This window comes from Vigna unguiculata, chromosome 3 (genome assembly GCF_037176805.1).
Source record: "Vigna unguiculata cultivar grain cowpea cultivar isolate G323 ecotype 2 chromosome 3, ASM3717680v1, whole genome shotgun sequence".
Taxonomy (NCBI): Eukaryota; Viridiplantae; Streptophyta; class Magnoliopsida; order Fabales; family Fabaceae; genus Vigna; species Vigna unguiculata.
The window spans coordinates 11,363,503-11,389,251 of record NC_140794.1 but is presented as its reverse complement, the minus strand read 5'-3'; the positions used below and the strand labels follow the sequence as shown (position 1 = coordinate 11,389,251).

General features: G+C 32.4%; 1 pseudogene; it reads right to left on the bottom strand.

Annotated features, from left to right (window-relative positions):
- Window positions 1-3,991: 3,991 nt before the first annotated feature.
- LOC114175692 (L-type lectin-domain containing receptor kinase IX.1 pseudogene) lies at window positions 3,992-5,992 on the bottom strand (annotated as a pseudogene).
- Between the last annotated feature and the right edge of the window lie 19,757 nt (window positions 5,993-25,749).

Genomic DNA, 25,749 nt, shown 5'->3' with positions numbered 1-25,749 from the left:
CCGTACTCTCCAAATGCTACGGCACTCTCTCATCCGACGAAGCCTCCGCCGCCGCTCACCAGATCGAGGGTGAAGCCTTCTCAGCCGCGGGTGCCTCTACCGCGACCTCCGCCGATGGCATTGAGACCTTCCATGGTGGACTGCGCGCCGGTGATGTTGTTGTTCTATGCGTTGTTGCAGGTTGGTGGCACGGTGGTTGGTGGCGCGGTGGCTTGTGGCGTAGTTGGTGCGTGAAGATGGCTTCGGTTCTCATATACCCAAAGCAAAAAAGTCCCTCTATGGCTCCGGTTCTTTGCAACCGAGACCAAAGGTTCCTTCTTTTGGTCTCATCTCAATATGCCTCGGGTCTAAAACCGAGGCAAAATGACGAAAATAACCGAGGTCAAAAGCCCTTCCTGCACTGGTGCCACTACGGGTTGGCGGGTTAAACGGGTTGGCTCATGAGTTCACTTAATTAAAAAAAATACAAATTTTTTATTTATTTTTCAGTCAAAACTAATTTATAATTCTAATTAAAATCTAAATAAACTTTAATACAATCCAAATACAAACCAAAATAAAAAAAATACAAATTATTTATGTGTTGACTAAAAAAATAACCTAAGATGACCCAAATGTAAAGTTCAACCTAATAAAAAAACTTGTGTGACCCTTTTATCTGCGGGTTGGCTCACCAACCCGGCTCACCACAGGTTCAACCCGGATCAGTCGGGTTCTAAATGAGTCGAGTCAAAAATCAACTCGTATTGAAATTTGTAAAAAAAATTTAACCCAACCCAACCCGAACTCATGATGAGCTGGTTGGCTCGCGGATTTCAACACATTTTGACAGCTCTAATAAAAATCTAATTTTAAAACATAACTTTACTTTAAACAAATTAACGAAGTCTCATTTATTTATAATTTTTTGTTGAATTTGTTAAGTCATCTTTTGAAACCTAATTTACTTTTTCTAAATCTCATTTTAAAAAGAAGACTTCAACTGAATTTTTTTTTCTTGATTCGTATTTTGAAACGAGATTTCTTAAAGTTTTATAAAGCTAAATTTTAAAATACAATGTTTTTTTTTTGCGTTTCAATACCGCTTACTTTTATAATTTTTTAAAATTTATTTATTTTTATAAATATTTCAAAATAAAAAATATTTATATTAATAAAACCTTCCAACCTCTTAGATAATTAGATATATAACCATAATGATCTAAAATTACCATGTCTCAAACTTAAGTACCGGGTAACCTAAGATGATCTTCTCATTGAGTCGGGTGACATGGGTGACTTGGACGAATTTGATTAAATTTTGATTGAAGTTAACTTTTTTAAATTTGTCTAAGACTAATAAGGTCCAATTTTACTAAATTTCAAACAGGGCGGATTCGGGTGAATTGGGTAAAAATTTTGGTCCCGACTGAATTCGTCCTAGTCAATCCTGGTCAAAATTTGACCGAGGTAACCTCGATCAAAATTTGGATGAGACAATTTCAATTGAAATTCAGATGAATTTAGTTGATTCAAACCTAGCCAAAATCAGTCTGTCGAAATATGGCCAAGTCGAGCAGGGCCAAAAATATACTAAATTTGGCCGCATCATCCTAGCCAAAATTTACCTGAATTTGTCGACTAGGCCCAGTCCGAATTTCGCAAGTCGACCCTAGCCAACATTCAATCGAGTAAGGTCAGTCCAAAATTATGTTGAATTCAGCCAAGTAGGCAACGTCCAAATATTGGTCGAATTTAGTCAAGTTTGCCTGTCTCGACAATCACCAATGACCAACTTGTCTCGACAATCGACCCAGGTCGACCCTTCTCGACCTTTGGTTCATGCTAGCACGTCTCGTCCTTTTATCTAGGTCTACCCATCTCGATTTTTAGGTTGGGCCCACTCGTCTCGATCTTTCACCAAGGTCGACTCGTCTCGACCTTTGGCTCTAGCTTGTTAATCTCGAGTTTCGATAGGCCTTCTTAACCTTCGGCCCGGGCCGATCCGTTTTGGTCTTCAAATTGGGTCGTCCTATCTCGACTTTTGGTTCGGCTCAACCAGACTCAAGTTTCGGCTTGAGTCCATCTATCTTGACCATCAACAAGGGTCAACCTATGTTGACCTTCGGCCTAGTCCAACCTATCTCGGCCTTCGGCCTAGGCTGGTCCGTCTTAACCTTCAGTCCTTCTCGACCCTTAGCTCGGGCCGACCAATCTCGACCTTTGATCTGGGACGACTCGTCTCAACCTTCGGTACAAGCCATTTTGTGGGTCAGCTTGAGCCAACCCATCTTGACCTTCAACCCTAACCAACACGTTTCAACTTTCGGTTTGGGTCAACATGTATCGACCTTTGATTTGGGTTGGCCCATCTTGATCTCCAGTTTGATCGACATTTCTTGACATTTCTCCCGAGTTGACTCGTCACAACCTTCAACCCGACCCAGCCCATCTCGACCTATATTCAGGTTCAACCCGTCTCAACCTTTACCCCGTGCTAACCAGTCTTGACCTTTGGCATGGGTTGGTCAGTCTCGACCTTCAGCCTAAGCCGACTTGTCTCGATAATCGGCTTGAGCCGACTCATTTTGACCTTCCTAGGCTAGCCAGTCTCGATCTGCGACTTTGACCGACACGTCTCTACTTTTGACCTGGGTCGACCCGTCTTGACCTTCAACTCGTATCAAGCAGTCTCGACCTTCGGTCCAGGCCAGCTCGTCTTAACCTTTGGCCTGGACCAGTTCGTCTCAAAAATTGTCGTGGACCAGACCGTCTTGATTTTCGGCTCAGTCTGGCCTGAGACGACTCAACTCAATTTTTGACTCAGACTTAAAGTGTTATTTTTAAAGTCTTTTAGTGGAGCCAAGGCTACCTTAACTATGACACTAACCTACTTGAGAGGAGGCTTTCGGGGTTGGAGCTTTTTTTTTCCCTCATTTTGAGTTTCTTAAAAGAAGGACTTAATGAAAGGTAGAGTAGGACTCACTCATGGATCATTGCCCAAATTGACATCACTAATCTCAAATTCTTTTCTGGACGTCGAGCAACTTTAATTTAGAGAAACCATCTTCTTGTGTTTGATCATGCAAGAACATGGAGTTGCATTAAATACATTCCAGGTATGCTTTCAATGTTTCTTCGTTTTAATCAACATCTTAAAAATTGACATGACTTATTAGATCCAAGTTAAAGAGCTTTCACTCAAAAAGTGAGTAAAGCAAAGGACCATAAAAGGTTGAAAATCGTATGTCAGGTGTTAAAGATATAGCAACTTTAGCTTCAAAGACTTAAGATGGAAAACATCCTTTGAAATACAAAATAAAAATGTGGAATAACTTTTGTGAGGAGCAACATTAACTTAAGATTGTATGCTTCTTGTTTAAGTAAGGCTTCACTTATCAGTCGAAGCAAGAACTACAAAATATTGTATTAGATAGACTTAATTATGTCTTACACAATATTGTGCATAAAAGTCTTTCATCTTATATACGAAATATATTCCTGCTTTATATTTTGTTATTTTATAACACTCGATCAAAACAATCAGGGTCTGAAAAATTTTACTTTAACATATATTAATTTTTGTTATCATAATTAGAACACTTATTACAATATGTAGTATTAACTTCTTATGTATGTTGTTGGGAACATAGACTTTTGAAATTCTATCTTCTTGTTTGTCTTGGTGAAGTGGAGGTAGACAGAAAAAAAAAAAAAAAACTTATAATGGTCTTCTTCTTCTAAAATTATTTAACAAAGTTTTTGTTTTATCCTTGTTTTATACTACTAATTCCTTTTTCTAAAAGGATAGTACAAAACATGGTGCTAGGACAAAGGGGAATATATAGATGTCAAGGTGCAAGGTGCACAAGTCTGATGCATTTGTCAGATGATCACTTCAAATTGATGATCACGGTGAGCTATATTAATATACAGGGCATAAAGTTCATTACTGAAACGTTACATCAAAACTTTCTGATGATTATTACATTAATTGAGTCCATCTCTATGACTAACTTGTTTCCCAAAAGAAAGAAGAAACTGAAGAAAAAAGTGCTTTTATTGTTGGAGGAAGATATGTTGGCACAGGCATCATTTCTGGGAGAAGAGGTAAAGGAGAATCAAATTTAAGGACCTGAATCACTTGCCTTATAGAAGGCCTGAATGAGAAATCTGGATGAACACACCAAAGGCCAACAACCACTAAACGTATCATTTGCTTCTCATCAAATTCTCCACATAACTTTGGATCAACTGCTTCATGTGACCTCCCCAATCCATAGAGCTTCCAAACCCACTCAACTAGAGTTATTTCACCCTCCTCAGCTTTTAGTTCAACACATTTTCTTCCACTAGCTATCTCCAACAACACAACCCCAAAGCTGTATATATCAGATTCCTTAGTAGCCTTTCCTGAACTGAAATATTCTGGTGCAATATAGCCCCTAGTCCCTGCTATATGTGTCGTTTGTGACCCTTTCTCATGGTCCACCAGCCTAGCCAAACCAAAATCACCAAGCTTAGCATTGAAACTTGAATCCAACATAATGTTGCTTGATTTAATGTCTCTGTGAATCACACACTGCTCCCACTCTTCTTGTAGGTAAAGCAATGCTGAAGCCAAGCCCAAAGCTATATTATACCTCACTCTCCATGTTAAGAAGCTTTTCACTCCATAAAGGTGAGAGTCTAAGCTTCCATTTGGCATGAACTCATATACAAGGACAAACTCATTCTTCTCATGACACCAACCAATGAGTTGTACCAAATTCCTATGTCTCAGTTGACTTATTACCTTCACTTCTGTCACATACTCCTTCATTCCCTGTTTGGAATCTCTTGATATTCTCTTGATAGCAACATAGGACTTTGTGTCTTTCAAATAACCTTTATAGACAGCACCAAAACCACCTTGCCCCAACTTCTCAGACTCAGCAAACTTGTTTGTAGCACTTGCTAGCTCATTATAGGAGAAGCTCTTAGGTCCGGTGCCCTTTGGGAATTCATCACCCATACTGAGATCAAAAACTAACTCTTCTTTTCTACCTCTACTCCTCTTCCACAACATAGTAAAAGACAAACTCAAAACCAAGCCAAGACCAATTCCAAGCCCTACCCACAATCCTATTTTCTTTCCTTTTTCTGAACTGATAAGATTGGAATCTGGTGGGACTGCTTCTGGTTTTACCTCATCTGTTTTTTCATCGCTTTGAAGACTTGAACTAAATGACCATGATCTCAATGTATGCACCTCATACAATTTCCCTGTTGCGGCAGAAAAACCAAGAATAACCCTCCCTGGTAAGTGATCTCTCAAATCAACCTTGTACGAAATGTATTCTTCAACTGGTTTACTATCATTGTACATTGTGAATGAAACGCTCAGATTTAGAGTACTTGAATTGTACTTAATGCTGCAATTATAAACATTCCAAATTTGAATATCTGTCAACCATGACCTAGTTATGTTGGACTTCATAGAGTTGAAATTCAGACCTACATGAGTGCTACCTGAAGGGTCCCATAATTTGTTGTGGAAGGTGTCAAACTCCACTGCTACAAATGGGTGCTGAGTTGAATTCAAAACTTGTTCACCATCCACAAGTCCAAGACCACCTCCTTGTTTAATGTCCTTCAGAAGTGGGAGATTAGGATCAGCAAGGAAAAAGGCCATTCCATCTCCATAGTATCTCTTTTCTGAAAAGATAACAAAGGAAAATTTAGTAGTGAAATCAGAAAGCTTTCTAGACTTCATATCCCAGAGAAGCATCTGTTCAAAACTTGTGACTCTCCCAACACTGAAATTGTTGTTTTGGTCTATGGTGTTGGAAGTGACTTGGATCGCTCCTTTCAGAATAGAAGCATCCCCTTCCCATTTTACATCACCATTCTTGAAGTTGGGGTAATCAAATGATAATGAGTTTGCAAGAGGGAGTATTTGGAGGATGAAAATTGTTCTCATTGCATGACAGAAAAGAATTGGATTATGAACAGTGTTATGCCACCAAGCCATGTATAAGTGAGGAATGCTAGTTCAATATTTTGTGTTGGAACACTTTCATGTATGGAAGATTTAACATATATATTGAGTTTTATGTTTTCATGTACATGATTGTATTTTTGATTATTTAATTGAATTCGAAAGTCCTATTCTAGATTTTATATAGATTGAATGATAACTACAATGTTTTTGTCGATGGTGATAGACGTGAGTTGTGACTTAGTCTAAAAATTCCATACAGGATCATGAAAGCCGAAATTTCTGCATCTTATAATGTCTATCCTTTGTTTTGTGTTGATTCTTGAAACTTAGTGTACGAATCGAATTTGGCCGGCATTGTTGGAATTTGTGAAGTACAAAACTTTGAGCCTGCATAACTTATCAAAGGAAGAACACTTCATTTTAACTTTTTCAATTATTAGGATCGATGGATGGAAAGTTCTCCACAGAAAAATGATAGTAAAATATGAAAAGAAAATGAAATCAACATATCCATGAGATAATGTTTATTTGCATTGGTGAGCCTTAGGATTTTTTACGACAAAGTACTTGCTTATTCAAAGTTCTAGACTTCTACTTCATGACCCGTGAAATCTGTCATTGGGCTATGATTAGGTGACTAATGACGTAAACCAATCATTTAATGGGCTGAAGGAAAGTGATATAAGGCTGTTACTTTATGCACCCATCAAATTTATTTATGCATCCCATTATTTCGGATTTTATTTTTCAGAACGCTTAAATCACTTCCGGAAAGACTTTGCTGAAAAACACACACTCATCTTTTCTGAAAGCACTCACCTACTCCTATTCTGGAAAAAAAAAATTCAAAAACAATGATGGGGTGTAGGAAGAAAATTGAGAGGCTGCAGGAAGTAACACCCATGGTATAATCTTTACGGTGGAAGGGTATGAATGGACACTTAATTCATCTTCACTTAACATTGCCCAACACATACAATCATTGCAAGTCATTATTAGTATCAGAATAATAATAATAATAATAATAATTATTATTATTATAATTATTATAATAATAATAATAATAATTATTATTATTATTATCAGCACTATTATTATTATAGTTAGTAATTATAAAAACAGTAGTTATAATTATTAATAGTATTCTTATTAACTATTAATATTAGGGTATTTTTAATTCTATAAAATAAGCTTGTTTTGAAATTGGTTTGGCAAGATTCTTTTCTTTGTTTTTTGGTTCACTAAATTTGATGTTTACAATAATGTTTGTTCCCTATTATTTATATTATACTACTTAATAACTTACGTGTTGAATAAAATGTTATGCTATAGTTTTTTTAATAAAATAGTATAGATAATAACTCTAATGCTTAGTCATTGATTTTGTTGGACAATCTTAGCCTAACTCTTTTCTATGTGAAATTTTAATACACGACTCTCAGTTATTCATTACTAACATTTGTCAATTCAAGACTTAGCATATGTAACTTTGAGAGTTTAAGTTCTAGCTCTTATATAGATCCAATACCTATTTCGCATTGTTCTAAAATTTTCTTCTCAATTTATGTTATAAATATATTTTGTTTTAGACATAAAGAGTTGAATATTGTTGTTTATTTGAATTGAGTGAGTTAAATATTGAAAGTGAGACTCCGTTTAACTTGTAAGTCTGAAATTGGTTATATATTTATGCTATATGATAATTGATATCACTTATAGTATATATTTTTTCTATAGTCGTCTCATTGAAATTGATCCCGTGATTGATACTAATAATTTAGCCAAAAATTATAAATGATAGTTAGATTACAACTTTTTCTACGTAAAAATATATTAACTTAAATATTATGATTTAATTGTAAGTTGACCAAGGGATAATTAATTTCACCTATAACAATATTAAATTTTAAACTAACTTCTATTTTTTTTCTTCCTTATGGAATGATGTTAACATTTCATTTTACTTTTATTTTCAACACCACTGATAACGCTACACCAAACACTCTTCCAATTCTTGCTACAACTTAACTCTCATTTCCACTGTAGTGTCACCTTAAGATTAAGATTGTACCATGGATCTTTCATAAAGTAATTATAATCATTATTTACTAATTTTTATTTATAATTTTGAAATTAATAGAAAGTTGATTTTATTGTTGTGTAGTAAACAATAAGACATTAAATGTGACTATTTTTTAAGACATTCTAACTCAAATGTCCAAATTTATACTAAACTCTACAAAAAGATCATTAAATAGCAAGTAATTTTAAAAACTAAAAATAATTATTCACTATATTGACAAACTTAAGAAACTATTTTATAAACTAAATGTTATTGGTATCTAAAACATTTCCTATTATGAATACAAAATTATAATTAATTTGTGAATTAAATCTAAATTGATCTCTAACATTATCAAGCAATACTAGAAAAATTTATGTTTTTTGTCAATTTTATTTTGAAATTTTTTTGTAAGAAATACTTATAAATTTTGTTAGAAAAAAAATTTACAGGAAATTGCTGCCAATTTTTTACAAAATTTAAAACACTTTTCACAATAAATTTTGTAAGAAATAATTATCTACAAAAAAATTACCTGCCAATTAAGATTCTTAGAAAAAAAAAGTAAAAAAAAGTCTTTTCCTACAAATCTTTTTAACAAATTTACAAGAAAGATTCATGTAATATAAGAATTTTTAGTACTGAAAGTTTTATCTACCAAAAAATTAGTGTTTAAATTATTCTCTAATTTAAAATTAGAGACTAATTTAGAATCAATAATAATAAGTAACTAAAATATTGGTAACTAATGTTAAAAATCAATTCAGACTGTAATTCACAAATCAATTATAATTTTTTATTCAAGTAAAAACTATTTTATATACTAGTAATTGTTAGTTTACAAAATGGTATCTACCTTAGTTAATATAGTAATACTTTGGTGCCTAATATTAATTACTATATAATGATTTTCTTGTTGTGTAAAAAGTCACACTCATCCAGAGATGGAGAATTAGTATTGACTCTCATCACTTAAGTAGTTTGAGCGACAAAAGATTTAGAAAGAAAAGATAGAATATCAAGTGACTCTATCTCCCTCAAACTTGTATTTCATGGCGTAAGTATTGGACATTATTGCTTGAATGACATATGTTACAAATATATGTTAAGTCGAAGAGGGGAATGAATTTATCAAGATATCTCACCAACTTTTGAATAGAAAAATGTACAAAATTCTTTGAAAATCAATTGCATTTTGGGAATTTAAAACAATAATTTCACTATTTTATATTTAATTAATATTATTTAATTTCAAAACAACATAAATATAAATATGCAGAATAAAAAACTAATGATGATAACAAGAGAAAATTTTGAAAAATTATATTAGTTTGTCCTCATCGGAAGGTTACATCTAATTACTTAATCATCCTGAATAATTAGGTCAATTCATTATTTTTTTCAAATTTTACAAGAATTCCTCAAGAAAACAAGAAAAAAAATCTTGAAGCCTAAAAAATCTCTTATACCCTAATCACCACTTGTGAAACTTTATCACAAAAAAGGAAAAACCGAGATCTTAAACCCTACAACCAGAATACTAGTTCACTCTCATAAGAAGGTTACGTTCTGTTGTTTAATTACTATGATTAGGCTAATACATTATTTTGAAGTTTAACAATTTCCTCAAGAAAACAAGGAAAACATCTCAAGAACACACACAAAATGAAAAAGTATATGGAACAAGAGTACAGTCTATGATCTTGATTCAATGATCCTTGATAATTAGCTCCAAGAATATGCTTAACTCTTAAGAAAAATTAAAAAAATTCAGTGTTCTTTAATAATATTAAGAATATTAGTTCAATTTTTATTTTAACTAGAATGTGTAACACCCCATCCTTTATAATTAGCTCCAAGAATATGCTTCTCAATGTGTAAAACTCTTAAGAAAAATTAAAAAAAATTCGGTGTTCTTTAATAATATTAAGAATATTGGTTCAATTTTTATTTTAACTAGAATGTGTAACACCCCATTTAAATAATAACATAATTAAATAAAATTTTACACCGCATAATATAAAGAGCCAAGTTACGGAGTATAAAATCTTCTTACAAATATCTAAGGTACTTAAAAGAAAATGCTAAGGCACACTACGATACCTATAACCAAAAGGAGTAAAAGATAGACAATATTCAAAATAAAGCCCAAGGGCAATACAATACACGGGCCTTAGCCCTAAAAGAAAAGCCCATTTAAACAGAATCCAGTCCAGGCAGGCTATGCAGCAGAGTCACCATTTTCCTATTGATCACGAGGATTTCTCGCATATGCTCACATCAATGAATTGATGATCACCGCACTAGTGCAGTACCCCCCTTTTTGGCCCCGGTTATTTTCAAGATTCTGCCTCGATTTAAGAACCGAGGCATATTAAAGCGAGGCCAAAAGGCACACCCTTTTGGCCTCGGTCATTACTCAAAGTCATAGATCTCTTTTCTGCCTCGGTTGCAGAGAGACCGAAGCCATAGATTCAATATTTTTTAAAAAAATAAAATAAAATTCGCAGCCTCCGCGAAGCTTCCTCGCGCACCAACCTTGGCAGTTCACGTTCCACCATTGTCGGCAGCCACCGCTTCTCCATGTTCTCTGCAACACGTAGCCATCGCAACACCATACCCCATCGAACCACCATGAGCAAGCTGCCTACAGTTCAAATTTACAACAGCTGAACCATCACCACCGCGCTTGCAGCTGAACCATCACCAACGCGCTTTCACGCTGCCATCACAATGTCATGGTAGTCGTCGCTGCCCGCGGCAACGTAAGCGATGAGAGCGACCTGGACAGGGCCGAGGCTGGGATTAAAAGCGACGGATTCCAAGTAAGAGCCTTTGTAAATATTCCGTCGCGGTTGAGGAGGGCGACGCTAGATGGGGAGGCGGTGTAGGGTGCATGGGATTTGTTGGCAGCTTCGAGAGCTGCATTCTTGAGCTTGTGGTTGTGGAGGTGGTAGTCGTCATCGACGGTGTGGTTTGGGAGAAAAGTTAAGGCGTTATGGTGGGTTTCCAAGAGAAGGGGAGTGGAAGACGAGAGGAGGTCGTGGGGGCCGAATTGGTGAAGGAGGAAGTGAGAGAGAGGGGTGAATTGCGGCGCTGGTGAAATTTATAAATTAGAATTTCTGGGCAGGGTTATAGGCTTCGGTTCTATTTCAACCGAGGCCTAAAACTGCCCAATATTGCCTCGGTCGAAAAGCAATCGAAGCCAAATGTGTTCTCGCTGGTGCCAATTTTAAAATTTTCATTTCTGGGCTGCCTAATAGGCTTCGGTTCTTAAGGAACCGAGGCCTAAAACTGCTTACGGCACCGGTTATTTGTAGAACCGAAGCAATATAGGTTGCTGAAATTGCAAAATTGTCATCGCCTCCTTATAGGCTTCGGTTCCGCCATAACCGAGGCCTATAAGGTGAGGTAAATTATCAAATCTGCACTAGTGCCGCAAAGAGAGAAAACCACACACGAAACATACAAACAAGCAGAAGGGTAAGCTAGAGCGAAAAATGGTTTAACATACAGTTACATACGATTTCATAGTCCAAGATGCTTATGTCAACCAATCATGTTATGACTTGCAAACAATACACTAAGACTCGAGACACGACTCATCCAGATACATATAATTAGTCAGATTCAGCGGATGTTTGCAATTATGGTGGCCTTTTCTGCTCTACTGAGCTAATTGTTACAGTGTTTCTTTCCCCCACATACAAGGTTAGCCCTTACAGTGTTTTAGGCCTCCTACTACTCTTACCACTCGAGTCAGTACGCTCTATGTGAGACTAACTGACTCTTTAGAGTGTCAGGATGCAATCCTTACCTTGAATCCTTATTAAATTATATAAATGGGGCACTAACATGAACTTCCACTAACAGGGGTCATGGAGTTACTTCCCGACCAACTGAGGCACCACCATGAGGTCTCACCTAGAGGCTCATGGAATTACGCCCTAACTAATGAGGCACCACCACGAAACTATCGTGGAATTACACCCTAACCACATACAAATCATGTTTCACCATCCAAGTATGTACTTGTTATGCATACAATTCTCATGCCAACATTTATAACCAACCTTCATTCATATTCCATAGCAAAACCATACCAAACTCATCATTTTTAGCCCATGAATCATTCCATACATGCAACATGCCCAAATCATGTTAAACTTATCCGTCACAAACCATAAATCATCTCACTCATACATAATCATCCAATTCATGCTTTAAAAGTATAATCAATCCAAACATATGGCCAACATCCAAGAACAAAGAAACAATAGAACAAGCACACTTCTCGCCCAGTCCCTTGCTCAGGCAGAAAGGTCTCGCTCAGGCGAGAGGGTTCTCTCGCTTAGGCGAGCTCCTTTCGCCTAGGCGAGAACTCGAAAAGAGAAACAGGGAGCTTTCACGTTCTCTCGCTTAGGCGAGACCTCCTCGCCTGAGCTAGATGGCTCTCGCTCAAGAAGGAGCTCGTCGTCTAAACGATAGCTCGCATAAGCTCCAGGGATGAACCTCTGATGCTCTCGCTTAGGCGAGACTGGCCCGCCTGGGCGAAAATATCAGAGTTCTCCATTGTTCTCGCGTATACAGTCAAGCATTCACAACCAAACAGAGTTTTCAGCATTTTCCAAGCACTCATAACATCAAATAAACTATCATCATGCAGAAACCATACTAGAGCAAGCATAAAATAAAAGGACGGGTAAAACCCTAGCTTCCCTTACCTGGGAGGAGCTAGCCAAAAGACTCGTATTTCCGAACAGTGAGCACCATTGCTCTGAGATATCTTAATGAGGTGGAGCGGAAAAGCTTGAGCTTGCTTGACCAAGAGTTGGGACCAAACCCTAGCATAGCACGACTGTTGTTCTAAGAGAGGGTGAGAGTTGTTTTTCTGAAAAATGAAGTGAATGAGAAGGTTATGACAGTTTAGGGTCTTGGACACCCTATGGACCAGCCCTTAGACCCAACAAATGGGGATAGACCCTTTAAATTTTTAGGGCAAAAAAGAGAGTTTTACATAATGAACTTTTGTTTTACATTGTTATAGTTCTAACCAGACAAAACACACTTTAGTGAGATAAAACACAGTGAATAAAGTTTCACGGTTTTTTTAATTTGCTAAAACGACATTTAGTTGGCTAAAATCACTTTAAATGGATTTTCAGTTTATTAATTAAAAGTGTGTTTTAATTGTCTACAACAAAACAAAATTTATTTCTTAAAAAGTCTAAGTTATTTTAATTAACTAAAATAAATTTTTAATTGACTAAACCTTCTAGCTCGCAAACACAAGAAGATTAATAACATTTTAGCTTCAACTAAAAACAACTTATCTTTTAAAATTTAAAAGAAAGCTCCAAACAGTTCTTAAATTATCAAAACTAACACGTGCACAAGTTCATAAAAACGTAGACAGTGGGCACAATCACGCCCTAAAAGTAGCTCCTCAAATTTATGATAGACCTTTATCATGATTTCAGCCACGTATATATGAAACTCTTCACAACTTTCGTGGAAAAAAAACTAATTGAAACCGCTGGGTGTATATTTTTTCATATATGGGTTAGAGTTATAGTCATCGTGAGATTGTGGTTTTATATGATTATATGATATTAGTCCCTTGTCTATTCTATCCAATGGTTCTCTAGTATTTAATTTTATCTATTCAGTGGTATTAGAGCCGATGGTTCGAGTGACAGATTGCATAACCATAATAAAAAGGGGTCACTGAAATATTAAAGTAATGTTATTATGGGTCTTTAGTCTTATATAGTGTTTAACTTTGTCTATTCTATCCAATATGAAACTTTGACTCACTTTTATTCCCAAAATAAACTGGATCTGTTGATTTTCTGGGCTAAGAAAATTGCCACGCTTGAAAATCTTAAAATTTACGCGTATCTTTGAAGATCCTAGATTAGCATGCTTTTAAGGTTACAGAAAAGTGAGTTTGAGTTTTGGTTATAGTGACGAAATTTTTATTTGACAAAACTATGAAGAGTGAACAATCTTTGTGAATCTACTTGCATATTGAAGTGGAATGCAAGAAAGCAATCTAAATCACCAACTCCAATGCAAATAGGTTTCTTCATTTGGTTTGGGAATGTGAAAACTTTTAGGCTTATATGATTTCTTTGCTTTTACTCAAAGAATTAAGCTTGACAAGCTATTTCAAGAATTTCTGTTCACTTACATTTCTCAAATATCTTTCATAAAGACTTCTCCACCATTTTTAGGAGGAAAAACTAAAAATATAATTAAAAAATTAAATCATAATTATTAAATAAAAAATAATTAGGAATATATTATATTGAAAACTTATTAAAAATGTTTATAAATAATTATTGTAATATTTTTAAAACACATAATATAAACAGTTATAATTTTCTATCAAGACACTGCTCTCAGTGATTATAAAATTATCAACTTGGTTGTTTTTTATAAAGATAAAAAATATGTAGAAGAAAAATAGTTTAAAAAGATCACATTATTAATTGTTATATATAAAATGATCAGATTTTTTTTTGTACTTTACCGTTGTGGTTTATGCTTCATATTATTTATAGGTTTTAGTTTTCATAAAATATAAAACATCTCAAAATAATTTTATCATTATGTAGATATCCATGTCATGTAAATATCTGTTTTATAGGTTTATAGCAAAAAAATTGAGTTAAAATAGGAATAAAAATGTTATTTAAAATTTGTAAAGATTACATATAATATAAAAAAAAATCATCTTTATTTATATAAAATATTTTATCTTCTAAAATATAAAATCTCTTATTTATTTCTATATTTATGAAGTTCTTTCTAGTTTTTTAGAAAATAACAAAGTATACGACAATTTGACTCGGTTTTGACTAAAATTTTATTTTATTTTTTCTGAAAGTTTTTCATTTGTATTGCATGAATGTATAGAATTGGTACCGGTAGATTGAGCCAAATAGGTTAATTTTTATTAGTGTATATTTATAGTGATATATGTTTGGTTTTTGAATCAGGAATTTAAATAGCAGGGACTTCCATAATTTTTCTGAGTCTTGGAACAAATCTTTGAACAACACGAGAAATAATGTAAGAGGAGCTAACATAGGAAATTACTAATAATGTAATGAAAATTTTGAAGTTGAATTAGAGAAAGTTGACGAGAATCTGAAGAAAGTCGACGAGAATATAGGAAAGACGATGAACCAGATAATCAGTGGCGGAACTTGGACTAAAATTGTAGGGGGACCAAATTAGATTTGTTATATATAATTTTTTTTAGAAGAAAAACTATTCATTTTTTTCTCTTCATTTCCTCTTCTTATAACAAACACATATAATAGTAGAATTCAAAAAAATATTACTATCATTCGCTATTATATCATGATACCAATTCATGAATACCATTTTAGATCAAGCATTCGTATCTCATCAATTTGATTTGGTGGTATTGTCAAATTTGATGTCGTTTTTTTCCAGATCACGTTCTATTGAATTGTTAAATTCATTATATGTAACTCTGATAACTTTAGAGATTTGTTTTATATTGTCTTAAATTCTTGGTTCTTATTAAATTTCTCAAGCTTAGTTAACGTAAATGCATTTCTTTTTCATCTTCATCACAAACCTTCCTCTTTGAACAAAAGGAATCAATTTTTTTACTTTTTATCATAATCTTTCTAATATAAATTTATCACCTCTTACCTATTTAGAATAAATAAAATTTATATTCACAAATCACAATTATCACAATGCAAAACATAATAAAACTCATACTACTTTAATTAAATAAGCAATACTGTATAAATTCAAAACTTAAAAAAAAAATACCACAGGTAGCGAAAAACAAAAAATCCCTAAATTTCATAATTAAGGATTATAATAATTTAGGAAAAATTATAATTAGGGTTCATACCAATTTCATAAAAGAATCCCTAAAATCATAATTAGGGGTTATATTAATTTAGGATAAACTTAATTTGGAAGAAACATCCTAAAAAGAATCATAAACTAACATACATAAATCATAATAAGATACTAACCTTGATTTGTGATAGATCATGCAAGAATGTATACATGAATCTCAATCTATGTGTTTCCAACCTCTATTTCCCAACCTTTGTATTTATCTCTCTTCACAGACTTTCATGATAATTTACATGATGGAAAGATCTTATAGTCAGAAAAAAACCTTAATCTCTTTTATAAATTAATGTCTCTATTAAAATTTTTTATTTTATCTTTTATTATAATTTTCCATAATATAATTTTAATATAAATAATATATAATATAATTTTAAAAAATATATAAATATATATAAAAAAAAATTCAAAAAAAAAAAATGGGGGAGCCGTGGCTCCCCCTGTCACATCCTAGGTCCGCCAGTGCAGATAATGAAATAGGATTTACCATGATAGCAAATAAAAAAAAAGGAGTAAATGCGAAAAGTTTTTTTTTTTTTTTTTTGTTTTCATCTGATATCATTTAAATATGTATAAGTATATAAGTCATGAGAAAGAAAAAGGAAAAAATATGTATAAGAGGTGTTTGATGAAAAGTAACTCAGACAACTTTTTTACTCTTCATATTGATGTGTTAGAAACTTATTTAATATATAGAGTATAATATCTCATAATATAAAAAAAAATAAAACCTAAAATATCATCATAATACATAATATTTAATAATAATAAAAAATATATATATTATATCTCCATCGATAAAATTAAAAAAAAATATATGTAATATCTCTTAGACAATTTTTTTAAATTCTTCAATAATGAAAAACTTTATATCACATCATAAGCTATTTATTTTGTACCTGGCTTAAAGCAAGAAGTATATGTTTGGCTTTGGTAGTTTGCAATTATTTTCTAGTTTTGTTGGGTCAATAATCCCGATTATTCAAACACACAATTCCAGATTATGCATTCTCACTTATGCCAAAACGATACATGGAACCTCAACATTCTCACTACTTTCTCCCACAACATAAGAGGCCTAAAACTACATCTTCAACTTTTTACTGTTAACAACAAAAAAAAGGTAAGTGTTTGTCATACATAATACATATCTATTATGACTATTGTAAGGCCCTATTCTTTTATAACCCTTAATAAAAAGGGCTGCCCCAAAATCTGATGGGCCAAAGAGCTGGTCCAAAGGATAAAGTTGGTCCGCAGTTACCCTAACGTTCCCATTCTCACACTCTCACAGATTCAGCCGTCACATCTCCCTCCCTCTCACAGAAAGCTCTGCTAGGGTTTAGGATTCTGCCATCTTCAAGCTAGCTCGAAGCTGATTTCTACTCCATGTAAGTACTGTTGCTAACCCGTACTAGTCTTCATTGTTTCTTTTCGCGTTTTCCAGTTAGGGTTTCCTAGTAACTCATCTTGTGTTCATGCTTCTTTGTTCTTTCAGCTCCTTCGTTCGTTCCTGGAGCTGCTGCATTTTCCACGCTTGGTTGCCAAAGCCCTTTTAACCCCTTTTCCAGGTAAGAGAAGCTAGAACCCACTCGTGTACTTCGTTTTTACTGCTGTTTTACTTTTGTGCTGAGAGTCTTTGGCTGATTTGATGTTCTGAATGCTTGCATGTTTTGGTGTGTGGTTTTGGATTGGTGGGTGCGACTGTTACAGGAGAACAGTGGTGAGACCTGTTAATCTCGCCCAAGCGAGCCAATCTCGCCTAGGCGAGATAAACAGGGACTCGCCCAGAACCTTTTGCGCGAAAGGTCGCCCAGGCGACCAACTTGGCTTTTTGAGCGAGCGAGCGCCTCGCCCAGGCGAGAGGGGTCTCGCCTAAGCGAGATCCTGCGTGTGCTCCTGCTTTCTTTTTCGAGCCCTCGCCTAGGCGAACGGGGCTCGCCTGGGTGAGAACGTCTCGCCTGTGCGAGACCCTTTAGCCTGAGCGAGGGGCTGGGCGAGAAGGTACGTTGTTGGATTGCTTTGTTGCTCTTGGATGGTGGGTATTTATTTAAGTATGATTGCTATGATGAGAAATATATAATGGAGTGTTATGTATGCGTGGCATGATTCATGGATTGTAGATGATGGGTTTGGTATGAACTTAGCATGTGAACTAAATGAGGTGGTTATCATTAAAGTGGCATGATAACGAGATAAGTTGAATTCTATGTGCATGGATGGGTTATGATGAGTTGGAATGAGTTGGATCTGGAAACATGAAAGGTATTGGCTTTAAAGGTTGACATAATGAATATATCCTTGCATGGCGAATACTATTTGAATGTGTGATCATGTTTTGTCTGTGTCAGTGAATAATTCCTTGAGGTCTCTAGGTGAGACTTTCAGGGTCGCGCTTCAGTGGTCGGGACGTAATTCTATGGCCAATGTTAGTGGGTGTCCATGGTGGTGCCCCATATGTATAACTAGGTAAGGATTCAAGTAAGGTTGCATCCTGACACTCTAAGGAGTCAGTTAGTTTCACCTAGAGCGGACTGACTCCTGTGGTGAGAGTAGCAGGAGGCCTAAAATTCTCTAAGGGCTAACCTTGTGGTGAGGGAAATTGATTTATTGTAACACTGTAACACATAGCTCGGGGGTGAGCAGAGGTATCCACCACAAGTGCAAGCATCCGCGGAATCCGACCAGGTTATACGTATCCGGATGAGTCGAGTCGAGTCTTAGTGTATTGATTGAAGAGTCACAACATGCTTGGATGATGTATGTAAATTGGATGGTGAAAGCATGTTTGATTGTATGTTAAAAACATTGTTGGCTCTAGCTTACCCTTTTCTTGTTGGTTGCTTTGTATGTTGTGTTTCTATCTTTGCGATGATCATCAATTTATTGATGGGAGCAGATGCGAGGGATAATCGTGGTCATCGGGGAAGAAACGACTCTGCAACTTAGTTTTCTTGGATATCTTTAGGGCTACGGCCTATGTATTCGTCAGTCTTTACATATCTTTGTGGTTCCAGCAGACTGTTTATCATGTTCTTTTATTTTTGGTGGCACCGTGGTGTGCCTTAGTTGTAAGGTGTTATGTTTAAATTTCAGGACTGCGCTGCTATATTATAATTGTATGACGTTTTATTTTTAATTACGTTCATTAATTAATTGGGACATTATAACTATTAGTTGTGAGATGATGATCAAATAGACAATAATTTTGTGTTTAATGTTGACAATAAATAATAAAAAAAAGGTTCTCTAATTTATCATATTAAAAATTAAATCAAGATAAAAAATCCATTATCTTTTCTATTATACTAATAAGTTATATTGCATTTTTCTTTCTGTAATTTTTTTCCCGTCACACTTCTCTAATTATCTTTCCTCTTTTCTATGCACTTTCTTCAGCAGTGTATATATATATATATATATATATATATTATATATATATATATATATATATATATATATATATATATATATATATATAAAGCCAGCTAATCTCTGAATGATCACGTGCATACTCTGATAAATAAACCACACATGACAGGATCCTCGTACTAAACAAATTAAGTCATTAAAAATCTCATACTAGTTGATCAATTATATAAACACCAACAACCCTAACCTTCCCTTTTTTTATGGTATAAATAATATATAAAAAAATTTGGCGTGTATATATTAAAGTCTAAGAAAAATTCAGAGAGCATGATGAGACGATACACACCTTTCTATTTATATATTGTTTCACTTGTTCATTTTTATTGAGATATAGAAATCATTCTCTTTAAGTATACATATTTTTACATCATGCTTATTCTTTGAGCGAAATAAATTTTAACCATGACTATTTCAATAATAATTTTTATTTGGATTGTCCTTCATCTCAGTATGACATATGGCTTAAACTTTTATTAGAAGAACTTATGATACAAGATGGTTTATTGATTTATCATACCATAGTACTTGTTTTAATCAATCATTAAAAAAAAAAATTGCCTTAATATCATTTATCGGTAGATTCAATAAGAGAAACATATATTTATCAATGATTATGATTCATCGCACAACATAATAACCTACTATCTTCAATTCAAAATTTTAGAATAATAAATTTAGGTTAAAAGTCTCAAATTATTCAATTAGGTTTCTAATTTTTATTTGATTTAATTAAATTTTTATATTTGTATATAAATGATCAATTTAGATCACATCCGTTAGATTCGTGTTAATGTTGTATTCGTAAATACATGTCACTTCGTAATATTTTTTTCTTTCGGTATTTTTTTGTTCAAATATTTTGTCACGTACCATGTCATTGTTCAAATAACAGATTCTCTTGACAGTGTCAGTGCCACGTGACGCCTCCGTTCATGTGTCAGTGTGTCACATGACAATGTCTAATGGAATATATACCTAAAGTTATTTAATATATATAAATTTCAAAAAGTTATTTTAACATATATATATATATATATATATATATATATATATATATATATATATATAAAAGTTTGAATTAAGCTTAATTACTAATTTGGTCTTATTTTGAAAAGGGACAACATTGTTCCATTTTAAAAAATATTAGGACTCAATTGAATTAAAATTTCAAATATATGGACAAAATTGAATACAAAACATTAATATTGACATGTGACACTAAATCGTCATGTGTCAATTTCAATGCCATAGTGTCACATGACATGACAATGATAAGATACATAAAAAAAATTAACACAATAAACAAAATACTACAAAATGACATGTGGTATGTATATGAACGATGTTAACGTCAATCTAAAAAAAAATTAATTAGATCATTTTTACAAATACGAGAACTTAATTTATCCAAATAAAAATTAGAGACCTAATTGAATATTTCAAACGAATAAGAGGACAAAAAAAATTAGCCATAAATTTATGATTTTTCTCACTTGTATATTGTGCAAGTCAATTAATGTGAAACTTCAACTCAAATTTTAATGGTGTATATGACTTTCTCGTCATAAGACTTTTTACATAGGAAAGATACTTCAAGTTCAATATTATATGTCTCCAGTCATGTAATTCTCTTTTGGATACGTCTCGAGTGATATAATCTTAAGAATGAGTTGACACTATGTACACTTAACCTAAAATCTTGAAGAATTGTGAATATATATCCTTGACACTTATATGAACTTGTTTATTCATTTCTCTATCTTTTTACAAATATACACACACATGTACACACACAAACAACATGCATGTACACACATAAAAACGTGGGTACACACATACATGTGCAGACACACACTTACACATGACACACACATCCACACACAATCACACACACATAATATGAAAAATCATTAAATTCAAAAGAAAATGGAAGGAAAGGAGAAAAATAAATATAATGCAATTCTCTCCTTCTTCTCTATAGTACATACAATGATATCCATGTGATAGTAAAAATTGTGTAATTATTCTTAATATTAAAAGCATTTCATTGTAATTTTAAAATATAATAAAGAGTAAAATATGAATATAAATTGTATAATAAAATCTCTATTACATATTATTTAAATAAGTTATAATTTAACATTTATTTTTATGTTAATAATTCATTATTATTTTTTACAAAACATGTGTTTGCTTAACATTTATAGAATATCGGGATAACACCTTACTTTGTGTTTAGCTCTTCTTTGATTAAAAAATAAAGTAAAAAATATTATTTGTAGGAAAATTTAAGATAGTAAGAGTGTGATCTTATTTACAGTTATATGAGGAATATATTCTCTTACCTGAAAAAAAAAAGTCATAGCAGATAGTAATTAAAAAAAAAAGAAATGTGTAAGTGAAATTAAACTAATTCCCTTTGTTATTGTTATAATAAGAACAGTTTTACATATATATATATATATATATATATATATATATATATATATATATATATATATATATATATATATATATATATATATTAAAAAGATTATCATATGGCAACAGCAAATGCAGAGTTGATATTGTTTTGATGAGAATTTCAATTCCAAGGAGTAGAATGAAAGGAATAAATTAGAGGATGGTGGTAGTAGTTGACTAATTGTACCCATCATTTGTTGATGATTGACACTTGGCTAGTGTACACATAAAATAAAGCCCAACCCTTTTGTTTGGTCGCATTACTTAAGTACATATATTCGTTAGTCGTTTAATTTAAGGAAACAAACCTATCTTTATTGGACAAAAAAATCTTTTTCACGTGGGTATCACCAACCACAAGTCTGTAAGTTCCGCTCATCTCCTTCTCAAATTACTCACTCCAATATAATATAAACACATATGGCCAATTTAGCATTCGTGTATCATCGTGCTTTAAAAGTATTTACTTTATTTTTATCTATTTCTATTCATATTTTTTATTTTTATTCATCATATTTTTCATACAGCCAGGGGCGGACCTTATATCTCCATAGGAGGGTCATGGCCCCCTACCCCTCCCCCAATTTTTTTACGAAGATTATCTATCTATCTGTCTCTATATATATATATATATTTTCTTTTTTTCTTTTTTCAATTTTAATGTATTTAATACTTTTAAAAATTTTATATATTTTTTGTGTTGAATATGTTTTTAATTTTTGAGTTTTGATGTAAAATTAAAATTCGTTTCTAGCATTTGAGTTCTTTACGGTACCTGACACGTTCTGTTGATAAATGTGTTTGACACATAACAAAAATTAGTTTAATTGGGTTAAAAGTACTATATTCATTCATTTAAAGTTTTGAGGACTAAAATGTATTAAAGTTTCAGACACTAACGAATTTTAATTTTGCAGCAAAGTTCATAGACTAAAAACATATTGGTTTAATTAGTCGAATGGTACCCACCTTTCGTTCGGATGTGTCAGTTTGGTATCTGTTTTTAAAATGTGTCAATTGAGTCTTAACTTTTAAAAAAATGTTTCAGTTAGATTACTTTCAGAAAAAAAAAATATTAACGCGGTTAACAGTATTAATATTTAAAATGACTTACAAAATTAAGTATTGATATTTATATTAAAATTTAGTGGTAAAAGTCATGAATAAAGTTAATGGTGTTAATAATTTTGTTAATAAAGGGACCTAATTTAGACACTTTTTCAAAAGTTAAGACTCGATTGACACTTTTTTAAAAACAGATATCAAACTAATACTTCTGAACGAAAATAAATACCATCCGACTAATCAAACCAAACATATTTAATATTTTATCTTGACACCGCCTAAATTTTGTCCGAAAGATATGTGCAATTTTCAAGTGTATTTAGTCATTTGTAATTTTTTTTTTAGTACATGATAAAAGTAAAAAAAAATACATATAGTAGACTGTTATTACGGGAATATTTAACCTTATACCACATCATTTATGGTCGTTAAAAATGATTTAGAATAAACAAAATTTGTTAATAATATATTTTTTTATGTAACATTACTTTATGTCGTATCTTTTTTTTTTTTTGCTCTCTTGTGACTAGAGCACGTAATAAAAAAGTCATGAGTTGTTGGTGGTGGATGAATGAATTTGAAATGGTTGAGGTAGTATTTCAAGTTCCAATACTTAATTATGGGATTGAAAGGAGGCACGAAATAGTGTTAGTGTTACATTTATATAATAGCAGTCATTAACTATTTCCAATTTGGGAAACCTTATTGAATCCGAAACAAGTGATTCCTATTTTAGATACGACAAGTTGTCTTTGTGGCAGCGAGTGAAACAAAAAGTTGGCCTCTCTAATGGCATGTGAGTGTGTTGTGTTCTCTTAACATTATGAGTTATTGGGAGATTCTGTGAGTTGCAGCTGAATCTACCACACCCACCTTGATTTGTGTTGCATCTGGAATTAGATCGATTGGTGAGCCAACTGAGATGAAGGAAATAGAAATTAAAATTCTTAATTAGGTTTTTGTCGTTAATTGCAGGGACTTAACTAAAAAATGCAACTTAAAAATAGTTTTAAACTAAAACTATCCAAATATAGTTGTACCCCACTACTAGGTTTTACTACAATCAAATATAAAGCTGGGCGCACATGTGACTAATTATGAAGCTTTCCAAAGAAAACCATAACTACACCTAATAATGGCTTATAATGTCGCACACATTTTTTTCAGTCAAGATCAATATAACAATATTGCTAATTACCCTAAAACTGCAGACAGACAGCTTGCAAATCATGTAAAAAAATTGATAATAAGAAAAGAATGCCATATATAAAATATATAAAATGGGTAATGGTAGATCAACTAACTATTAATGATTTATGATCATTTATAGTTAAGTTAAAAACTAATCTTAAAATCCTGATTATATGTATTATTTGATGTATAATGCAATGTGTCTAATTGTTATGTTAATCCATGAAATGAAAGAAAAATTGAAAATAAAGACATTAAATTTGTATAAAAATGCATGAAGAAGATAATTTATAAACACTCTTGAATAGCCTAAAACGATGGTGCATGTGGAAGAATAATTACATGAAGTTGTGTGTTGAGTCCACATGGTAGATTCTGCAGTGTTCTCCCGAAAATGAAGGGGAGAATGAGTGAAGTAAGTGAGAAGATGAAGTTGTGTTGTAGGAGCTCTAAATCATCTTTTTAATTCCACTTTTCCTACCACTGTGCTTCTATATCATCACTTTCACTTGCCTCTAATGTAACCACCAAACTCAACGCCTCTAATGAAAAAACAATTGAATTTTTCCACTCACCAAGTTAGAAAAAAAAAGTTATGGTGTTGGATTTCACTTCGTAATATTTATTATCAATGTTTTGAAAACTAAAACATAGAATCAATAAAATAATTTTAATAATTAAAACATATAAAATAATATTAACAAGGTATAACAAAAATTTATAGGTTCTTAACATGCAGAACCCACAAAAGGTTAAAACAAATTAGATTTATTAATTTCAGTAATATACATATCCATATTTAACAACAATAATAACAAGTTTATATGTAGAATAAAAAAATTTAAGTTGATTTCTATTTTTGTAGATAGCTAAAATTAAAATTGACTTTTAAATAACTAATTTGTTTGCTAATTTGAGCAGTTTTTAGGTCATATTTATCACTTGAAGTCTGATTTGAGTTTGTTAGATATTAATTTTTGTGTATTACCACCAAATCGAATAAGGACCAATTCCTAATAATCAAATAGGTTAATGAAATAAAGTGGTAATATAAAAAATGTTTAAAGAGTAAGTGGATTCTAACTAATATATAATTTATAGTATTTGTCAGGATTCCAAGACGAAAATAATAAATAATCTGAGTTCTCCAATACAACACCAAAACAATAAATCAATTTCAGATACCATTCACTTACTGCCACGTCATTCATTTGAAAACGGCCAATCACTTTTCGAAACGTGGTCAATTAGATCTGTACCCTCCTTATTCTTCATCCCTCATTTTCAACTTAATTTAAGATTAATGATAGAACACATAAGATATAATTAAACAATAATATTAGATAATTTAAAAAATAAAAAAACATATAAAACATCTCATCTATACTGCCGATGTATGACAATTATTCATGAATTTTCTTAATACTTGTGGATGCTTGAACATCGACACATACTTTAATATTTTATTTTTCTAAAATTTGAAATTAAATTATTTAAAAGTAAACTTTTAAATATAAATTTAGATAAAAATAATAATTTTGAAATATAATTTAAGTCAAATTATTCATTAAAATAATATAATAAAATTTACGAAATTAAATTTTAAATAATTTTTCAATAATTAAATTTTTTTAGTAATTTTATTTTGACATTTGTTTAAAAA